Raw genomic sequence first — 20,216 nt, 5'->3', positions numbered from 1 at the left:
TTATTTGATGTCAGAAAGAAGGGCCATTGTACACAATCCCAAGTTTTCCTTCTTTAATCATTAACAGTGCCTAATAACACAGAAAACAATGCTACTGCAACCACCATAACCTTCTCTAACATGAAACATGCAGGATATACATTCTAGAAAAAGCATGTGTGGCTAGAAATTCATCCTAACCACGGCCTACCAGGCAGCCTAACAGCTAACCTACACAAGTTTTCCAAATCATTTCACTACATCTACCCAGAACCAACCAGAAAGGTAAGGAAAGAACATCATTATCAGAGCCAGAAAGCCGAGAACTCTCCAGATGCAGTTAATACTATATGTAAACAGCAAAAGACAGGGAACTGGCGCTGTGGCATAATAGGTTAAGCATCCACCTGCAGCGCCAGCATCCCATATAGATGCTGTTTCGACTCCCAGATGCTTCTCTTCTGGTCCAACTCTCTGCTTGATGGCCTGGGAAAGCAGCAGCAGATGACTCAAAGTGCTTGGGCCCCTGCACCCACTTGGGAGACTGGGAAGAAGCTCCTGGCTCCTGGCTTCGGACTGGCTCAGCTCCAGCCACTGCGGCTATTTAGGGAATGAACCAGCAGATCGAAGACCCCTCTCTCTGTCTCTCCTTCTGTCTGTAACTCTGCCTGTCAAATAAATAAACCTTTAAAAATATATATAGCAAAAGACAAAGGGCCATTTGTCCAAGATCAGGCAAAAGACCAGGCTACTATTTTCACCATTTCTATTCAACACTGTATTCTAAGTTTTAGAGCAATTAAGCAGTAAAAAGAAATTTAGACAAGAAAGAAGTACATATAACATCAACCAGAAAACCTTAAAGATTCCACAGTAACAGAACAATGAATTCAACAAAGATACAAAAGTCAACACACAAATCAGATGTAGTTCCACACACTAAACAATGGACAATTCTTAATTTTTGAAAATTAAAAAAAAAAAAAAAAAAGGCCCACCAGATGCTGAGAAAGGACAGTTAAGGTCCTTTTTTTTTTTTTTTTTTAATTTACTTATTTAATTGAAGTCAGAGATAAAGGGAAAGAGATCTTCCATCTGCTTGTTCACTCCCTTAATAGCCAAAACTGCCAGGGCTGGGCCAGGCTGAAGCCAGGAGCCAGGAGCCTCTTTCGGGAATCTCATGTGGATGCAGGGCCCCAACCCCTTGGGCCATCGTCCACTGCTTTCCCAATCATATTAGCAGGTCCCTGCACACAACATGGGAGATGTAGATGAAGCTCCAGTCTCCTGGCTTTGGCCTGGTCCAGCCCTGGCAGTTGTGGCCATCTGAGGAACAAATCAGCAGATAGAGTATCTGAATCTCAAAACTCAATCTCTCTGTCTCACTCTGCCTTTCAAAGAAAGAAATGGAAAAATGCATTAACAAGAGCATCAAAAAGAATAAAAAACTCGTGGAAAGCAGGAAAGTAACAGACCTCTAACACTGCAATCTACAAAATGTTGCTGAAATAAATTTTTTAAGACACAAATATACAGAAGTAAACCCCATGTTCATGGACTGGAAGACTTAATCTTCTTAAATGTTAATACCAACCAAAGCAATCTAGAGAGTCAATTCAATACCTATGAAAATCTTAACCTTTTTTGCAGAAATAGACAAATCCACTGAAATTCACACAGATTCTCAAGGAATTCCAAAGAGTCAAAACAATTTCAAACAGGACAAAAACAATTTTAAACAGGACAAAGTTGGAGGACTCTCACCTCCTGATTTCAAAACCTAACAATTCCACAATGAGATATCACATCATATCCATTAACAAGGTTACTATTAAAAACAGAAAATAAGAGTTGGTGAGGATGTAGTGAAATCAAGTCCTTGTACACTATTGACAGGAATGTAAAATGGTACACCATTGTGGAAAACAGTACAAAGGTTCCTAAAAAACATAAAATTCAAATTACCATCCAATAATTGCACTTCTGGATATAACATTGAAAAGAACTGAAGCAAAATCTCAGAGATATTTGTAAACCCATATTCATAGCAGCACTATTCACAATAGCCAAGAGTTGGAGGCAACCTGAATGTCCATCAACAAATAAATGGATAAACAAAAACTACTGTGTATTCTTACTACGAAATTACTCAGCCTTAAAAAGGTATGAAATTGGGGCCGGTGTTACAGTGGGTAAAGCTGCTGCCTGCAGTGCCAGCATCCCATATAGGTGCCGGTTTGATTCCCAGATGCTCCACTTCCGATCTCTGCTATGGCCTGGTAAAGCAGAAGATGGCCCAAGTCCTTGGGCCCCTGCAGCCTCATGGGAGACCCCGAAGGGGCTCCTGGCTCCTGGCTTCAGATCAGCGCAGCTCTGGCCATTGTCGCCAATTGGGGAATGAACCAGCAAGAGGAAGACCTCTGTCTCCTTCTGTCTTTACCTCTCAAGTAAATAAATAAATTCTTTTTTTTTTTTTTTTTTTTTTTTGACAGGCAGAGTGGACAGTGTGAGAGAGAGACAGAGAGAGAAAGGTCTTCCTTTTGCCGTTGGTTCACCCTCCAATGGCCGCCGCTGCAGCCGGCGCACCGCGCTGATCCGATGGCAGGAGCCAGGATCCAGGTGCTTTTCCTGGTCTCCCATGGGGTGCAGGGCCCAAGCACCTGGGCCATCCTCCACTGCACTCCCTGGCCATAGCAGAGAGCTGGCCTGGAAGAGGGGCAACCGGGACAGAATCCGGCGCCCCGACCGGGACTAGAACCCGGTGTGCCGGCGCCGCAAGGCGGAGGATTAGCCTGTTGAGCCACGGCGCCGGCCAAAATAAATTCTTAAAAATTTTTTAATTGGAGCTGGGCTGTGATGCAGCTGGTTAACACCCTGGCCTGAAGCACTGGCAACCCATATGGGCGTTGGTTCAAGATCCAGCTGCTCCACTTCTGATCCAGCTCTCTGCTATGGTCTGAGAAAGCAATAGAAGTTTGATGGCCCAAGTCCTTGGGCCCCTGCACCCGCATGGGAAACCCAGAAGAAGCTCCTGGCTCCGGATCGGTGGCACAGCTCCAGCCATTGCAGCCAACTGCGGAGTGAACCATCAGATCGAAGACTGATTTTCTCTCTCTCTCTGCCTCTCCTCTCTCCGTGTAACTCTTTCAAATAAATCAATCTTTTAAAATTTTTTAAATTAATTAAAATAAGTCAATTACAAAAAGACAAATACTTGTTTGATTCCACTATTACGAACTACCTAAAGTACTCAAACTGAGAAAAAGGGTAGCTGCCAGAAGCTGGGGGAGGGAAAACAGAGAACTGTTAAATGGGTAGTTTCTGCTTTTGCCAGATTAAAAGGTTCTAGAGATCTATTGCATAGCAATGTGAATCTTTTTTTTTTTAAAAGCTGGGCTGGTCTGAAGACAGGACTCGAACAGGCACCCATATGGGCTGCTGCCACCAAAGGCAGAGGCTTAACCTACCTCAACACAGTGTCAGCTCATGAATATTCTTTTTTTTTTTTTTTAAGATTTATTTATGCCGGCACCGCGGCTCACTTGGCTAATCCTCCGCCTGCGGCACCGGCACCCCGTGTTCTAGTCCCGGTTGGGGTGCTGGATTCTGTCCCAGTTGCTCCTCTTCCAGTCCAGCTCTCTGCTGTGGCCCGGGAGTGCAGTGGAGGATGGCCCAAGTGCTTGGGCCCTGCACCCACATTGGAGGCAAGGAGGAAGCACCTGGCTCCTGGCTTCAGATCACCCCAAACTGGGGGGTGAACCAATGGAAAAAGGAAGACCTTTCTCTCTCTCTAACTCTGCCTGTCAAAAAAAATTTTTATTTATTTAACTTGAAAGAGTTACAAAGAGGCAGAGGCAAAGAGAAAGGAGTCTTCTATCCTGTGGTTTACTCCCCCAATGGCTGGAAACGGCAGGAGCTGGGCTGATCCGAAGCCAGGAGCCAGGAGCTTCCGAAGCCAGGAGCCAGGAGCTTCCTCCAGGTCTCCCATGTGAGTGCAGGGGCCCAAGGGCTTGGGCCATCTTCTACTGCTTTGCCAGGCCATAGCAGAGAGCTGGATCGGAAGTGGAGCAGTCCGGACACTAATCAACGACCATTTGGGATACTGGCACTGCAGGAGGCAGCTTTACCTCAAGCAAAGGCCCCCATGAATATTCTTAACACAATTAAACTGTATGATTTAAAACAGTTAAGATGGAGGCTGGCATTGTGGTGTGGCGGGCAAAGCTGCCATCTGTGATGCTGGCATCCCATATGGGTGCAGGTTTGTGTCCTGGCTGCTCTACTTTTTTTTTTTTTTTTTTTTTTGACAGGCAGAGTGGACAGTGAGAGAAAGAGAGAGAGAGAAAGGTCTTCCTTTGCCGCTGGTTCACCCTCCAATGGCCACCCCGGCCAGCGCTGCGGCAAACACACCGGGCTGATCTGAAGGCAGGAGCCAGGTACTTATCCTGGTCTCCCATGGGGTGCAGGGCCCAAGTACCTGGGCCATCCTCCACTGCACTCCCTGGCCACAGCAGAGAGCTGGCCTGGAAGAGGGGCAACCTGGACAGAATCCGGTGCCCCAATCGGGACTAGAACCCGGTGTGCCCGCACCGCAAGGCAGAGGATTAGCCTAGTGAGCTGCGGCGCCGGCCTACTTCTTTTTTTTTTTTTTTTTTTAAGATTCATTTATTTGGGGCTGGTGCTATGGTGCAGCGGGTTAACGCCCTGGCCTGAAGCGCTGGCATCCCATATGGGCACCAGTTCAAGAGCCGGCAGTTCCACTTCCAGCCCAGCTCTCTGCTATGGCCTGGGAAAGCAGTAGAGGATGGCCCAAGTCCTTGGGCCTCTGCATCCGTGTAGAAGACCTGAAAGAAGCAGCTCCTGGCTCTGGATCGGCACAGCTCCAGCCACTGCAGCCAATTGGGGAGTGAACCACTGGAAGGAAGACCTCTCTCTCTACTTCTCCTTCTCTCTCTGTGTAATTCTAACTTTCAAGTAAATAAATAAATCTTAAAAAAGAAAACAAAAATAACAACAAAAAAAAGGCGAGGCAGAGGGTGCGGGGGGAAGAGGTCTTCCTTCCACTGGTTCACTCTCCAGATAGCCACAATGGCTGGAGATGCACCAATCTGAAGCCAGGAGCTTCTTCCAGGTCTCCCACGCGGGTGCAGGGGCCCAAGGACTTGGGTCACTTTCAACTGCTTTCCCAAGCCATAGCAGAGAGCTGGATTGGAAGTGGAGCAGCTGGGTCTCAATACAGGATGCCGGCAAGCAGGCAGTGGCTTTAACCGGTACACCACAGCGCCGGCCCCGGCTGCTCTACTTCTGATGCATCTTCTTGCTAATAGCCAGGAAAAAGCAGCAGAGGATGGCCCAAGTGTTTGGGCCCCTGCCAGCTACATGGGAGACCAGGATGAAACTCCTGGCTCCTGGCTTTGGCCTGGACAAGCCCTGGCTCTAGCAGCCATTTGGGAAGTGAAGTAGTACATGGAAGGTCTCTCTCTCTCCCTCTCTCTCTAACTCTTTTAAAAGATTTTTTTTAATGGTTAAGATGACAAATTTAATGTTATGTAATTTTTACCCCAATTAAAATTTTTATATTTTTTAAAGATTTATTTATTTATTTGAAAGGCAGAGTTGGGTGGGGGGGAGTCAAAGATCCATCTGCTGGTTCACTCTCCAGATGGCCACAATGGCCAGGGCAGGGCCAGGCAGAAGCCAGATTTTTCAAAGATAAGCCTAGAATGTCACTAATAGAAACCACTGATCTTCAGAAATTAGATTAAAAACAGAGATCCATTAAAGCCCATGGAGTAATGAAAATACAAATGAACAATGAAGGAAGGAGGGGAGGGATGGAAGAGAATAAAGGTAGGCAGGCAGCTTGACCCAGAAATCCTTCCAGCACTGCCTACAGAGAAACTCTATTCCAACTAAAATCAATGACCTGGACCACTACCTAGTCAGTGAAAAAAGAAAAGCATTGTGGGGAAACTGTCAACAAAAAAGCAAAGACCAAAGAAACAACAAAATGAGCCCAACAGAAGAGCTAAAAAGAGAGGCAGAAGAAAACAGTGCTGGGAAATACCTAGTGTGTTAGGGATATGCCCAAAATACACCAAAAACCAAAGGAAGTTCAACAGAGAGAGAAAATGTAACCACCTTAAATACTGCATAAGATAAAGGGATGGGAATGGGGTGAAAAAACTGGCTCAGGACCAGCACTGTAGCGTAGTGGGCTAAGCCTCTGCCTGCTGTGCCTGCACCCAATATGGGCACCAGTTCAAGTCCTGACTGCTCCTTTGCCGACCAGCTCTTTGCTATGGCCTGAGAAAGCAGTAGAAGATGGTTGAAATGCCTGGGCCTACATGGAGAGACCCAGAAGCGGGTCCTTGCTTCAGAACAGCCTAGCTCCGACCACTAAAGCCATCTGGAGAGTGAAACAGCGGATGGAAGACCTCTCTGTCTCTCCCTCTGTTTGTAACTTTGCCTCTCAAATAAATAAAATCTTTAACAAAAAAAAAAAAGAAAAAAGAAAAAAAAAGAAAGAAAGGAAGAAGGGGCCAGCGCGGTGGCTCACTTGGCTAATCCTCCACTTGCGGTGCCAGCATCCCTTATGGATGCCAGTTCTAGTCCTGGTTGCTCCTCTTCCAGTCCAGCTCTCTGCTGTGGCCTGGGAGGGCAGTGGAGGACGGTCCAAGTGCTTGGGCCCTGCACCTGCATGGGAGACCAGGAGGAAGCACCTGGCTTCAGATCAGCCAGCCACGGCAACCATTTAGGGAGTGAACCAACGGAAAAGGAAGACCTCTCTGTGTCTCTCTCTCGTTCGCTATTTTTGCCTGTCAAAAAAAAAAAAAAAAAAAAAAAAAAAAAGCTGGTAATGAAGCTAATAAATTTAAGCTTGGGGGCCGGCGCTGTGGCATAGCAGGTAAAGCCGCCACCTGCAGTGCCGGCATCCCATATGGGTGCCACTACAAGTCCTGGCTGCTCCACTTCTCACCCAGCTGTTATGGCCTGGGAAAGCAGTAGAAGATGGCCTAAGTCTTTGGGCCCCTGCACCTACATGGGAGGCCTGGAAGTAGCTCCTGGCTCCTGGCTTTGGATCAGGGCAGCTCCAGTCATTGCAGCCAATTGGAGAATGAACCAGCTGATGGAAGATCTCTCTTTCTGCCTCTCCTTCTCTTTCTCTGTGTAATTCTTTCAAATAAATAAATCTTTTAAAATAAATAAATAAATTTAAGCTTTGACTGACTAATACAACATACTGCATTCAGAATACCCTATAAAACAGTCATAAATGATATAAGACATGCTGCTCTAGTGGTAGAATGCTAAATAATCAGTAATAGACCTGGAGTTAAAAACATTTAAAAAGCTATTTAAGGGGCCGGTGCTGTGGTGAGGCAGGTTAACACCCTGGCCTGAAGTGCCGGCATCCCATATGGGTGCCGATTCAAGCCCTGGCTGCTCCACTTCCCATCTAGCTCTCTGCTATGGTCTGAGAGAGGGTGGAAGATGGCCCACATGAGAGACCCGGAGGAGGCTCCTGGCTCCAGATCGGCGCAGCTCCGGCCATTGTGGCCAAATGAGGAGTGAACCAGCAGATGAAAGACCTTTCTTTCTCTCTGCCTCTCCTTCTTGTTCTGTGTGGCTCTGACTTTCAAATAAATATATAAATCTTAAAAAGAAAAAGCTATTTAAAGGACTAATTATACAAAAATAAGCCCATTAAGAAAGGTATATAAACTTGGATGATAAGACAACTTTTAAGATGGAATATTTTATTCATAATTGAAATTTTTCACACTAGAAGTTTCACTAAAAGTTCCAAGGAGTAACAAGAATAACAAAAATTTTTAAAAATTAAAAGAGTTACCTCAAAGTGGGAGGGGGCAGGGGAGGAAACCAATGGCACAAAGTGAGAACAAAACAGTAATCAAAGAATCTGATTATTCCTCTAATTCTAATAATAAAAGTACAGGAACAAGAGGAGACAGGAAAACATTAAATTCTACAAGAATAAAATGAGTTTCTTCAATAAGTAGCTAAAGCAAAACAAAACCAATAGGATAGAGAGAGGAATCGGGCCAGTGCCATGGCACAGTAAGTTAATCCTCGGCCTGTGGCACCAGCATCCCATATGGGCGCCAGTTCTAGTCCTGGCTGCCCCTCTTCCAAACCAGCTCTCTGCTTTGGCCTGGGAAATTAGTAGAAGATGGCCCAAGTGCTTGGGCCCCTGCACACTAATGGGAGACCCGGAAGAAGCTCCTAGCTCCTGGCTTCGGATTGGCGCAGCTCCAGCTATTGTGGCCATCTGAGGAGTGAACCAATGGAATGAAGATCTTTGTCTCTGTCTCTCTGTCTGTAACTCTACATCTCAAATAAATGAATAAAATCTTAAAAAAAAAAAAAAAAGAGGAATCAAGTTCAAAGAAATCTTAAGAAATAAACAAGCATCATCACTGAGCTACACTGAGTCCGCTCTAACTTCAAAGAAGTCAGGCTTAAATTGAAAATATAAAGGTATGGGCCATTATGGTGGCACATTGGGTTAAGCTGGCAGCCCACACAGGCACTGGTTCAGGTCCTGGCTGCACCACTTCCAATTCAACTTCCTAATAATGAGCATGGTAAAGCAGCAGAAGATGCACCTCAAAATTTACACCCCTGTCACTCACGTGTAAGACCCAGAAGCTACTTCTGGTTTTGGCCTTGGCCCAGCCCCAGCCTTTGCAGCAATTTGGGGAAGATCTTTCTGTGGCTCCCTCTCTCTCGTAACACTGTCTTTCAAATAAATAATTTTTTAAAAGAAGAAAGGAAAGAAGGAAGGGAGAGAGGGAGAAAAAAAAAGCAATCTTTAAAAATAAAGGAGCAGGGGCCGGTGATGTGGCTCAGCGAGTTAATGCCCTGGCCTGAAGCGCCACCATTCCATATGGGCGCTGGTTCTAGTCCCAGCAGCTCCTCTTCTGATCAAGCTCTCAGCTATGGCCTAGGAAAGCAAAGATGGCCCAAGTCCTTGGGCCCCTGCCCCCATGTGGGAGACCCACAAGAAGCTCCTGGCTTCAGATCAGCACAGCTCCGGCCACTGCAGTCAATTGGGGAGTGAACCATAGGATGGAAGACCTCTCTCTCTGCCTCTCCTCTCTCTGTGTAACTCTGACTTTCAAATAAATAAATCTTTAAATAAATAAATAAAGGAGCAGGTGTTTTGGTACAGCACATTAAGCCACTGTTTGGGATGTCTCAATGCCATATCAGATTCCCAGTTTGAATTCTGGCTACTCTGCTTCCAGTCCAGCTCCCTAATATGCCTAGCAAAAAGCAGAAGATGACTCAGGTACTTGGGCCCTTGCCAGTTCCATGGAAGACCTGGATGGAGTTCTAGGTTCCTGACTTAGGCCTGGTCCAGCCCCTCCTGTTGTGGCCATTTGGGGAATGAACCAGCAGATTGAAGCACTCGCTCACTCTTATCTCTCCCACTCCCTCCCTCTCCAACATTCAAGTAAAGAATAAATCTTTAAAATAAATGTATAGGGACCGGTGATGTGGCATAGTGGGTAAAACTGCCACCTGCAGTGCCAGCATCCCATATGGGCACCAGCTCAAGTTCTGACTGGCTCCACTTCCGCTCCAGCTCTATGCTATGGCCTGCAAAAGCAGTAGAGGATGGCCCAAGCCTTAGGCCCCTGCACCCATGTGGGAGACCTAGAAGCAGCTCCTGGCTCCTTATCAGCGCAGCTCCGACTGTTGCAGCCATCTAGGGAGTGAACCAGCAGATGGAAGACCTCTCTCTCTCTCTCTCTGCCTCTCCTTCTCTCTGTGTAACTTTTTTTTTTTTTAAAGATTTTTATTTGTTTATTTGAGAGTTAGAGTCACAGACACGAGAAGAAGAGACAGAGAGAGAGAAGAGAGGTCTTCCATCCACTGGCTTATTACTCCACAACAGCTGGAGCTGCACCGATCCGAAGCCAGGAGCTAGGAGCCTCCTCTGGTCTCCCACACGGGTGCAGGGACCCAAGGAACCTGGGTCATCCTCCACCGCTTTCCCAGGCCATGGCAGAGAGTCAGATCAGAAAGAAGTGAAGCAGATGGGACTAGAGCCAGCACCCATATGGGATGCCAGCACCGCAGGCAGAGGATTAACCTACTACACCACAGCGCTGGCCCCCTCTTTCAAGTAAAATAAAAAAAAATTGTTTAAAAACAAATGAAATAAAAGCATAATAAGAAATATATATATTACAAGGGCCGGCGCTGTGGCGCAGCAGGTTAAAGCCCTGGCCTGAAGCACCGGCACCCCATATGGGTGCCAGTTCTAGTCCAGGCTGCTCCTTTTCTGATTCAGCTCCCTCCCATGGCCTGGGAAAGCACTGGAAGATGGCCCAAGTGGAAGACTGGAAGAAACACCGGGCTCCTGCCTTTGGATCAGCACAGCTCCAGCCACTGCAACCATCTGGGGAGTGAACCAGTGGATGGAAAACCTCTCTCTGTGTCTCCACCTCTCTCTATAACTCTTTCAAATAAATAAAATAAATCTTTAAATATATCTATATATATTACAAAAACCCAGTAGACTCGAAAGTGGCTGCAACATATAAGGCAAGCAGAATCCAACAAATTAGTACATTCATGTAACCAAACACAAAAGGCAAAATAAAATGATGAGGAGTACTTTATTCAAAAAGCCTTAAAGGAGGGGCAGGTGTTGTGGAGCACAGCGTTAAGTAAGCTATGGTTTACAATACCAGCATCCCATATCAGAGCACCACTGCAAATCCTGGCTGCTCCACTTCCGATGCAGTTCCCTGTTGATGTGCCTGAGAAAACAGCCGAAGGCCCAAGGACAAAGGACCATGCCACCCATGTGAGAAACCAGGATGAAGATTATGGCTTCAGCCTCACACAGCCTCAGCTAGTGAGGGCATGTGGGGAGTGAACCAGAGGATGGCTGCATCTTTCTCTCTCCCTATCACTCTGCCTTTACAATAAATAAACCCTTAAAAAAAAAAAAGAAAAAAAAGATAGGCTGACGTTGTGGAACTGTGGGGTTGAGCTACTGCAATGAGTGCCAGTTGAGTCTCAGCTACTCCACTGCTGATCCAGCTCCCAGCTCCTTGCTAATGTACATGGGAAAGCAGAACCTTCTTGGACCCTTGCCACCCACATGAGACCTGCAGGGAATTCCTGGCTCTTGGTTTCTGCCTGGCCTAGTCCCAGCTGTTGCAGTCATTTGCAGAGTAAACCAGCAGATGGAAAATATCTATCCTCACCACATACACACTTCCTCCCTCTGTAACTCTGCCTTCAAATAAATCTTTAACAACAAAAATGTCCACTGAATAAGTTATGTCCATACACAGAATTCTAGTCAGCAATATGAAGAAACAGTTTCCTAATAAACTGTAAGTAACTTACTACCATATGCTAAATGAGAAGTATATCTGGATAAGCAGGAAAATGCCATATAGAAGTATACAGTTTACTTCCATTTTAATAACACAGCAAAAATAAATACCTAAACTTATGTGGCACACCAATAGTTGCACGGGTGCAGAGTTAGTGGTGGGTTTGACTATCAATGTCCATGGGTGATGATGGGATTACAGAAATGTTCAACTGGAGCCAAAGCTGTGGCACAGTGGGTTAAAGCCCTGGCCTGCAGCGCTGGCAAATGGGCACTGGTTTGAATCCCAGCTGCTCCACTTCTGACCCAAGCTCCCTGCTAATGCGCCTGGGCAAGCAGCTATGCCACAGCGCCGGCCCCAAGAGAATTGATTTTTAAAAGATCCCAAGGTGATTACATGTGTATTAAAGTTCCAGAATCAAGATATATAAAAAAGTAAAGTACTTCAAAATAGTTTCTAGTGTGAGAAAATCACTAACCAAGATCTAGATTAAAGAGGCAAGCAAAGTAATAAATCAGGATGAGCATCGTGGCAGAGAAGTTGAGACACTGTTTGGGGCATGCCCTCTGCATTTAAGAAAGACTTAGTAGGCCTTTGTCCCTGCATGATTTTGTAGCATCATGCATTAGTGACTTGAATCACTAAGTTATGCGGATTTCCCCAATGCTGATACATTTCATTACACAATATTAAGAAATGACATCAGGGGCCCACCCTGGGGAATAGTGGGTTAAGACTCCACCTGCGGTGCCAGTTCCAGTCCCAGCAGCCCCACTTCTAATCCGGCTCTCTTTTATGGCCTGGGAGAGCAGTGGAAAATGGCCTGGGAGAGTAGTGGAAAATGGCCCAAGTGCTTAGGCCCTTGCACCCACATGGAAGACCAGGAAAAAGTTCCTGGATCCTGGCTTCAGATCAGCCCAGCTCCAGCTGTTGCAGCCATTTAGGGAGTGAACCAGTGGATGGAAAACTGCTCACCCATGCACTGTGTGTGTGTGTGTGTGTGTGTGAAATTCTGCCTTTCAAATAAATCAAAGTCCAAAGCAAAGCAAGCTTGAACACTCCACAGTCACCAGTGACCACTCATTTGGCCATGAATATACAAGACAGCAAGATACAGGGTTTACTATGCACATCAAAACCAACAAGCACCAGATCAAACAGGCTGTGAAAAATCTGACACTGATGTGGATAACATCAATACTCTGACCAACCCTGATAGAGGAAAGTGTATGTTCACATCTGGCTTCTGATTATGATGCTTTGAATGTTACCAACAAAACTGGGATTATTTAAACTGAGTTTGGCTACATAATTCTGAATATATTACCTGATCTTGGGGGAAACCCTTAGTAATCCCATCAAAGCCATCAGAAAAATCCTTCAGTACCAGGCAGCTTCAAGCTCACAGTGTCAGTAAAAGTTTCCCAAAATCCCTATTTTGCTTAGAAACTCAAATTTTAATCACTGGAAACTAACATTGTCAGTCTTACATATGTGCTTGTTCTGTGTATTCAAAAACTGTCAAATATCCGTATCTGGATTACCTTGTTGAGTCAATCATTCTTTCAAACAGAAATGATATTCCATAAGGAAAAATCAACTAGTTCAAGTCTGCATCATGTACAGGAAGCCATCGTACTGCAGTACACAGTAGTAACACCCTATCTGTACTCCTCATTTCATCACAGAGAGTATCAAGACATGTACACAATGTCTCATATTTAATAAAATTAATTTTCACAGTTTCATCAAGGACATCGAGTAATTATTTTTAATACCATGTGTTTGGCAATGAAGAATACATTGACCACTTAGTACCACTGCCATGTTCATGCAAAGTGGCCAGCAATTTTATCTACTATGCCTTCATGTTATCAATGAAAAGGTCAACACAATGAAAAAGGCAAATAATCTTATCTTGCAGATCACTTGACATGCTTTCTAGGATCCCCAAAGATTCACAGATTATACTTTCAGAATCACTGAAGGAGCCAGATGAAAACACAGATTTAGTAATACAGAAGCATCTGAAGTAAGACATCCCAACTGGAAAGAAATTAAAACACAGATATGAAATTATGTAGAGAAATCCTAACCACCAAAACAAAACAAAAAATAAAACCAATTCAAAAGGTCACAACATAGCAATAACAATCCAAAAGTAATACAGAAAGCAATTTCATTTATAATAGGTATTTGTATTTAATAGGTATAAAACCTGGGGCTGGCACTGTGGCACAGCAGTTTAACCCATCATCTGCAATAACAGCATCCCATATGGGTGCCATTTGAGTCTAGCTGTTCCACTTCTAATCCAGCTCCCAATGCACCTGGGAAAGCAGCAGAGGATGGCTCAAGTGCTTGGGCCCCTGCACCCACATAGGAGATCGGAAGAAGCTCCTGGATCCTGACTCCTGACTCCAGACCGGCCCAGTCCCGGCCTTTGCGGCCATTTGGGGAGTGAACCAACAGATGGAAGATCTGTATCTCTCCCTGCTCCTCCTAACTCTGCCTTTCAAATAAATAAAATCTTTAAAAAAATTCATAACTTACACTCTGAAAATTACAAAAATACAACCTAAATGGGGGACAGCATTTCAGTGTAGCAGGTAAAGCCACTGACGGATTCTGTCCCAGTTGCCCCTCTTCCAGGCCAGCTCTCTGCTGTGGCCAGGGAGCGCAGTGGAGGATGGCCCAAGTGCTTGGGCCCTGCACCCCATGGGAGACCAGGATAAGTACCTGGCTCCTGCCATCGGATCAGCACGGTGCGCCGGCCGCAGCGTGCCGGCCGCGGCAGCCATTGGAGGGTGAACCAACGGCAAAGGAAGCTCTGTCTCTCTCACTGTCCACTCTGCCTGTCAAAAATAAAATAAAATAAAATAAAAGATTTCTTTGTTTGTTTGTTTATTTCAAAGTCAGAGGTACAGAGAGAAAGAGAGCTTCCATCTGCTGGTTCACTACCCAGGCGGCCGTGAAGGCCTGAGTTAGGCCAAGCCAAAGCCAGGAATTTCATTCCGGTCTCCCATGTGAGTGCAGGAACCCAAACACTTGAGCCATCTTCCGCTGCTTTTCCCAAACCATTAGCAGGGAACTAGATGGGAAGTGGAGCAGACAGACAGGATATGAACTGGCATCCACATGGGATGCCAACATCACAGGTGGCCACTGAACCCTCTATGCCACAAGACCTACAAAGCCTTTAATAATCAGAATATGAGGCCATATTCTGTGGAGTAGCGGGTAAAGTTGCCACTTGCAGTGCCAGCATACCATATATGGGTGCCAGTTCGAGTCCTGGCTGCTCCGCTTCCTATCTAGCTCTCTGCCACGGCCTGGGAAAGCAGTAGATGTTCCAAGTCCTTGGGCCCCTGCACTCAGTGGGAGACCTGGAAGAAGCCCCTGGCTGCTGGCTTCAGATAAGCTCAGCTCTGGCCATTGCAGTCATTTTGGGAGTGAACAAGAGGATGGAAGACATCTCTCTCTCTGCCCCTGCCTCTCTGTAACTCTTTCACATAAGTAAAATAAATCTTTAAAAAATATAAATAATCAGAATATGGTCCATGGGTCTAAGCCACAGTTACCTGAATAAAAAAAGTACCTCCCTATTTTGTCTCACCATGATTCAGAGCTGGTATAATATACACTCTTAAGCTTTTAACTTATTTGAAAGGCAGAGACAAAAATCTTCAATCCACTGGTTCATTCTTCTTAACCACTAGCCCAAAAGCCCACTCTATCACACATTTTAAACAACCCACAGACCTCTTAGTCAAAACCAATACTCTGTGTGTTTGTGTGTGTGTTTTATTAGGAAGGAAAATAGAGAAGAGAGATATCCCATCCACTCCTTCACTCCCTAAGTGCCCCCAACAGCCAGAACTTGGCTAGGCCAAACACAGGAGCTGGGAACTCAATCTAGGTCTCCCACATGGGTAGCAGGAACCCAAAAACTTGAGCGATAACTTGCTGCCTCCCAGGGTACATATAAGCAGGAAGTCAGAATTGGGAGCCAAGCTGGAACCTGAACCCAGACACTCCTACCTGGGATGTAGGCATCCTAAGCAGGGGGCTTAACAGCTGCACCAAACACCTGTCCCTCAAAATAGATACTTTAAAGACTGTAAGGCTATATGTTTACGCTCTAATTCTAGGATAATACTTTTATTTTTTAAATCTTACCTGTTAGATTTCCTTTCAGATATACTATGAGCTCCATGGCAAACGAATCTCATAAACCTTATGAAAGATGACAAACTACTACTACCCAATGTCCATCAGTATGGGATCAATTAGGTTACAGTAGTACCAAATAATGAAAAATTACATGGACGCCAATAGAAGTCATGCTATAAATGCACATTCACATGAAAACATGTCTACATCATCAAGACATCACACAGGAACACAGTAGCCATTAACTTACATAAAATAGCATAATTGAGAAAAAAACAGATGTTTACCAAAATATGAATTATTTCTTTAGTAAGTAATTCTTCTTTTCATCTAGTTTCTATACTGTTTCTCAAAAAAAGCAGGTACCCAAGGTGAGCATTGTAGTACAGCAGATTAATGGGATACTTGAGATACCCACATCCTTATCAGAGTGCTGAAGATGGAGTCCCACCTCTGATTCCAATCTAGCTTCCTGCTAATGCACATGGCAGGCAGCATATGATGGCCCAAGTAATTGGGTTCGTCACCTACACAGTAGACCCAGATTAGTTCTTGGTCCCTCTCTGTATCTCCCTCTCCATCACTCTGCCTTTCAAATAAAGTAAATATTTAAAAAGGGAGTGGAGGCAGCAAAGTGGCACAGTGTGCTGAGCCACTGCTTATGATTCCTCTATTGGAGCATCCTCTATCAAAGTGCCAATTCAGACCCCAGCTGCTTTACTTCCAATCCAACCCCTGCCAGTATTATGCCTTACAACATTCCTGGAAAAGCAGAAGATGGCCCCCAAGAGTCTGGGTCTTGCCACCCATGTGAGAGTTCCTGGCTCCTGGCCTGGCTTCAGTCTGGTCCATCCCCAGCCATTGTGGCGACTTGGGGAGTGAACAAGTAGATGGAAAATAATAGATTGATCTCCTTCCCTCCCTGTCTCTCCCATCTATCCATTCTACCTTTCAAATAAATAAAATCTTTTTCAAAAGAAAACAAAATTGCTAGAGATTTAAGAGGGGGCTCACAAAGAAATTGAACACCGAGGCTAGAAAAATCAATTTGGAGCCAAACTTCTCAATGTATACACCAGGCTAAGAAGTTAGGTCTAATATCCTTTTTTTAAAATTCTTCCAGCAATGAAGAGCTATGACAGCTATAAGCAGCTTATATGATTATCATACACTGTATTTCAGATAATCAACTCTGAAAAAGCTGCTGTAAAACATAAAAGAAATTTAAACTATAATTAATCAATAAAAAGGGAAATAACAATCTATGAAATAGGACCAAATGTTGTTGGAGCTGGCACCGTGGCGCAGTGGGTTGAAGCCCCAGCATCCCATATGGATGCCAGTTTGAGTCGGGCTGCTCCTCTTTTGATCCAGCTCTCTGCTATGCCCTGGGAAAGCAGTAGAGGATGGCCCAACTCCTTGAGCCCCTGCACCTGCACAGGAGACCCGGAAAAGGCTGGGTCCTGGCTTTGAATCAGCAGCTCAGCTCTGGCCGTTACAGTTATTTAGGGAGTGAACCAATGGAATGGAAGACTCTCTCTCTGGCTCTACCTCTGTAACTGTCTTTCAAATAAATAAGATAATTAAAAAAAAAAAAAAAGATCAAATGTTGATACAGTTATCCCTCACTATACTGGAGGAACTGATTCCAGGACCCCTTCCCAATTCACAGATGCCTAGGTCCCATATATAAGATAGCATAGTATTTGCACATAATGTATACAAATCTACTAGATAATCAACAATATCTAATACAATATTGAAGCTATATGGTTATGACACTGTTTTGGGAATGACAAGTCTGTACATGGTTAGTACTGATACCGGTTTTTTTCTTCCTCAAATATCTGTCAATGTGCAGCTGCCTGAATCTATGGACATAGAACCCTCAAGTATGGAGGGCTGACTGTACTTTATCAAAGAACAGCGCCTGTAACAAAATCTGCAGAGGGGTCAGTGTTCTGGCACAGCGGTTTAAACCACCACTTGAGACACTGGCGTCTGAAACTGGAGCCCCAATTCAAGCCCCACCTTCCAATCCAGCTTCCTATTAAAGCACCTGGGAAAGCAGAAGATGGCTCAAGTGCTTGGGCCCCTGCCATCCATGTGGGAGACCAGGATGGAGTTCCTGGCTTTGGCCTGGCCCAGACCTAGCTGTCATTGTAATTTGGAGAGTGAACCAGCAGTTAAACCTCTGTCTGTATCACTCTGCCTTTCAAATGAGTAAAAAAAAAATTTCAATATTAGACAGAAACATGTTCTTTAAAAAATTAAGGTGAAAAACAAATTAATATAAATAAATATTTGAAATGCAGAGTTGGGGGGGGGGAGAGAGACAGCGAGCGAGCGAGCGCGCGCGATCTTCCTCTGCTGGTTCACTCCTCAAATGACCCCAACAGCCAGGGCTGGGCCAGGCTGAACCTAGGATCCAGGAGCTTCTTCCAGGTCTCCCACCTGGGTGCAGGGGCCCAAGCACTTGGGCCATCTTCTGCTGCTTTCCCAGGCCTATAAGCAGGGAGCTGGACTGGAAATGAAGCAGCTGGGACTTGAAACGACGGCCACATGAGATGCAGGCTTATAGGTGGTGGCTTTACCTACTCTACCACAAGGCCAGCCCCTAAATAAATAAAATAAATCTTAACCAAAACAAAAAACAATAAACTAGCAGATGGGCGGGCTCTCTGCCTCTCACATAAAATTTTAATTTGGTGAGGAAAATTACTAAACATATTAGATGAAACAAGCTGAATATTAAAACTACATATATCTCGGCCAGCGCTGCAGCTCACTAGGCTAATCCTCCGCCTTGCGGCGCCGGCACACCGGGTTCTAGTCCCGGTCGGGGCGCCGGATTCTGTCCAGGTTGCCCCTCTTCCAGGCCAGCTCTCTGCTGTGGCCAGGGAGTGCAGTGGAGGATGGCCCAAGTGCTTGGGCCCTGCACCCCATAGGAGACCAGGATAAGTACCTGGCTCCTGCCATCGGATCAGCGCAGTGCGCCGGCCGTGGCGGCCATTGGAGGGTGAACCAACGGCAAAGGAAGACCTTTCTCTCTCTCACTGTCCACTCTGCCTGTCAAAAAAAAAAAAAAAGAAAAACTACATATCTCTCATTATCAACTTTAAAACTGTAAATGTGTACATAAAAGGATGAGAAATACTTCAGGGTCCACAGGAGTCACCACAAAATGGTCAGTTACAGGTGATTTAAACTTATATAGTTTTTGCCTACAATGAGAATATGCAACCTTATAATTTGTAGAAAAAAATCAGACTAAGTGAAAAACAGAAATGCTGCCTAGGTGTGGGGGCATTTGGCACAGTAGATAAGTTGCCTGCATCCAACACTGGAGTGCCTGGTTCAAGTGTCTGCTATACCACTTGTGATTCAGCTTCTCGCTAATGTACACCCTGAGAGGCAAACAGATCATGGTTCAATACTCTGGTCCCTGCCACCCATGTGTGAGACCCAGATGGAGTTCTCAGCTTATGGCTTCAACCTGGTCCAGCCCGGCTGTTGTGAGCATTTAAGAGAGTTCACTAGCAAATAGATAAATAATCTCTCTCCCACCATCCCACCCCCTCTACCACTCAAAATAAAAACAAATTAATTTAAAAAGATAGCCCAGTTCAGTTCGCTAAGATCTGTCAAAATTGGTCAAGGCACTATTGTTAGGTTTCCAACTTTCTGAAAATAAAGTAATTCTTAGTAAAGCACAATCTACACATAATATATAACTATAAAGTAGATATACAGATACTTCATTAAGCATACAAAAAACAGTTAACATGTTTCATAAATAAAGTGCTAAAGCTAGTTATCAATAGTTATTCCAGGGGTAGGCATCTGGACTAGTGGTTAAGCCACCAAGTTGGAACAACAGCATCCCATATCATAATGACTAGGTTCAATACCAGCTCCACTCCTGACTGCAATCTCCTGCTAAAGCACACACTAATAGGTAGCAGGTAATGGCTCAATTGGTTGGGTCCCTTGACACCCACATAGGAGAACCTGGATGAAATGCCCGGCTTCTGAGGCTGGCTCTGAGGCATACCAGGTTAAACCGCTGCCTATAGTACTGGTATCCCATATGGGCGCCAGCTGCTCCACTTCCCCAATCCAGCTCCCTGCTAATGTGTCTGGGAAGGCAGCAGAAGATGGCCCAGGTCTCTGGGATCCTGCCTGCCACCAACGTGGGAAATCTGGAAAATCTCCTGGCTTTGTTTGGCCCAGCCCCAGGCTTTTTGATCATTTGGGGAGTAAACCCGTAGATGGAAGATTTTGCTCTGTCTCTCCTCTCTGTAACTTTTGACTTCCAAATACATCTTTAAACTAAAAAAAAAAAAAAAAAAAAAAAAATTCCTAGCTTCTGGCTTCAGTCTGGCTGAGCTACATGCACTGTGAGCTTAGGGGAAGTAAACCAGTGGATGGGAGCTGTCTCTGTCCAACTGTCTTTCTCTCTCAAATAAATACACTGCACGTTTTAGTGTTTAATGGTTTTTAAGTTACTTTATGAAGGTTTTTGAATTGAGACTGTGAATAAGCCACAGCCTGAGGCGCTGGCATCCCGGTACAGGTGCTGGTTCCAGTCCCAGCTGCTCCACTTCAGATCCAGCTCCCTGCTAATGTGTCTGGGAAAGCAGCTGAAGATGGCCCAAGTACTCTGGACCCTGAACCCTC

At 45.2% G+C, this 20,216-nt stretch overlaps 1 protein-coding gene across 9 annotated transcripts in view; it reads right to left on the bottom strand.

Moving 5' to 3' along the window:
• The window catches only part of USP34 (ubiquitin specific peptidase 34), a 235,198-nt gene that overhangs the window by 210,193 nt on the left and 4,789 nt on the right, over positions 1 to 20,216 (bottom strand). The gene's annotated exons all lie outside the window — the stretch shown is intronic.

The sequence above is a fragment of the Oryctolagus cuniculus genome, chromosome 2 (genome assembly GCF_964237555.1).
Source record: "Oryctolagus cuniculus chromosome 2, mOryCun1.1, whole genome shotgun sequence".
Lineage (NCBI taxonomy): Eukaryota > Metazoa > Chordata > Mammalia > Lagomorpha > Leporidae > Oryctolagus > Oryctolagus cuniculus.
This window is presented reverse-complemented; position numbering and strand designations above follow the sequence as displayed.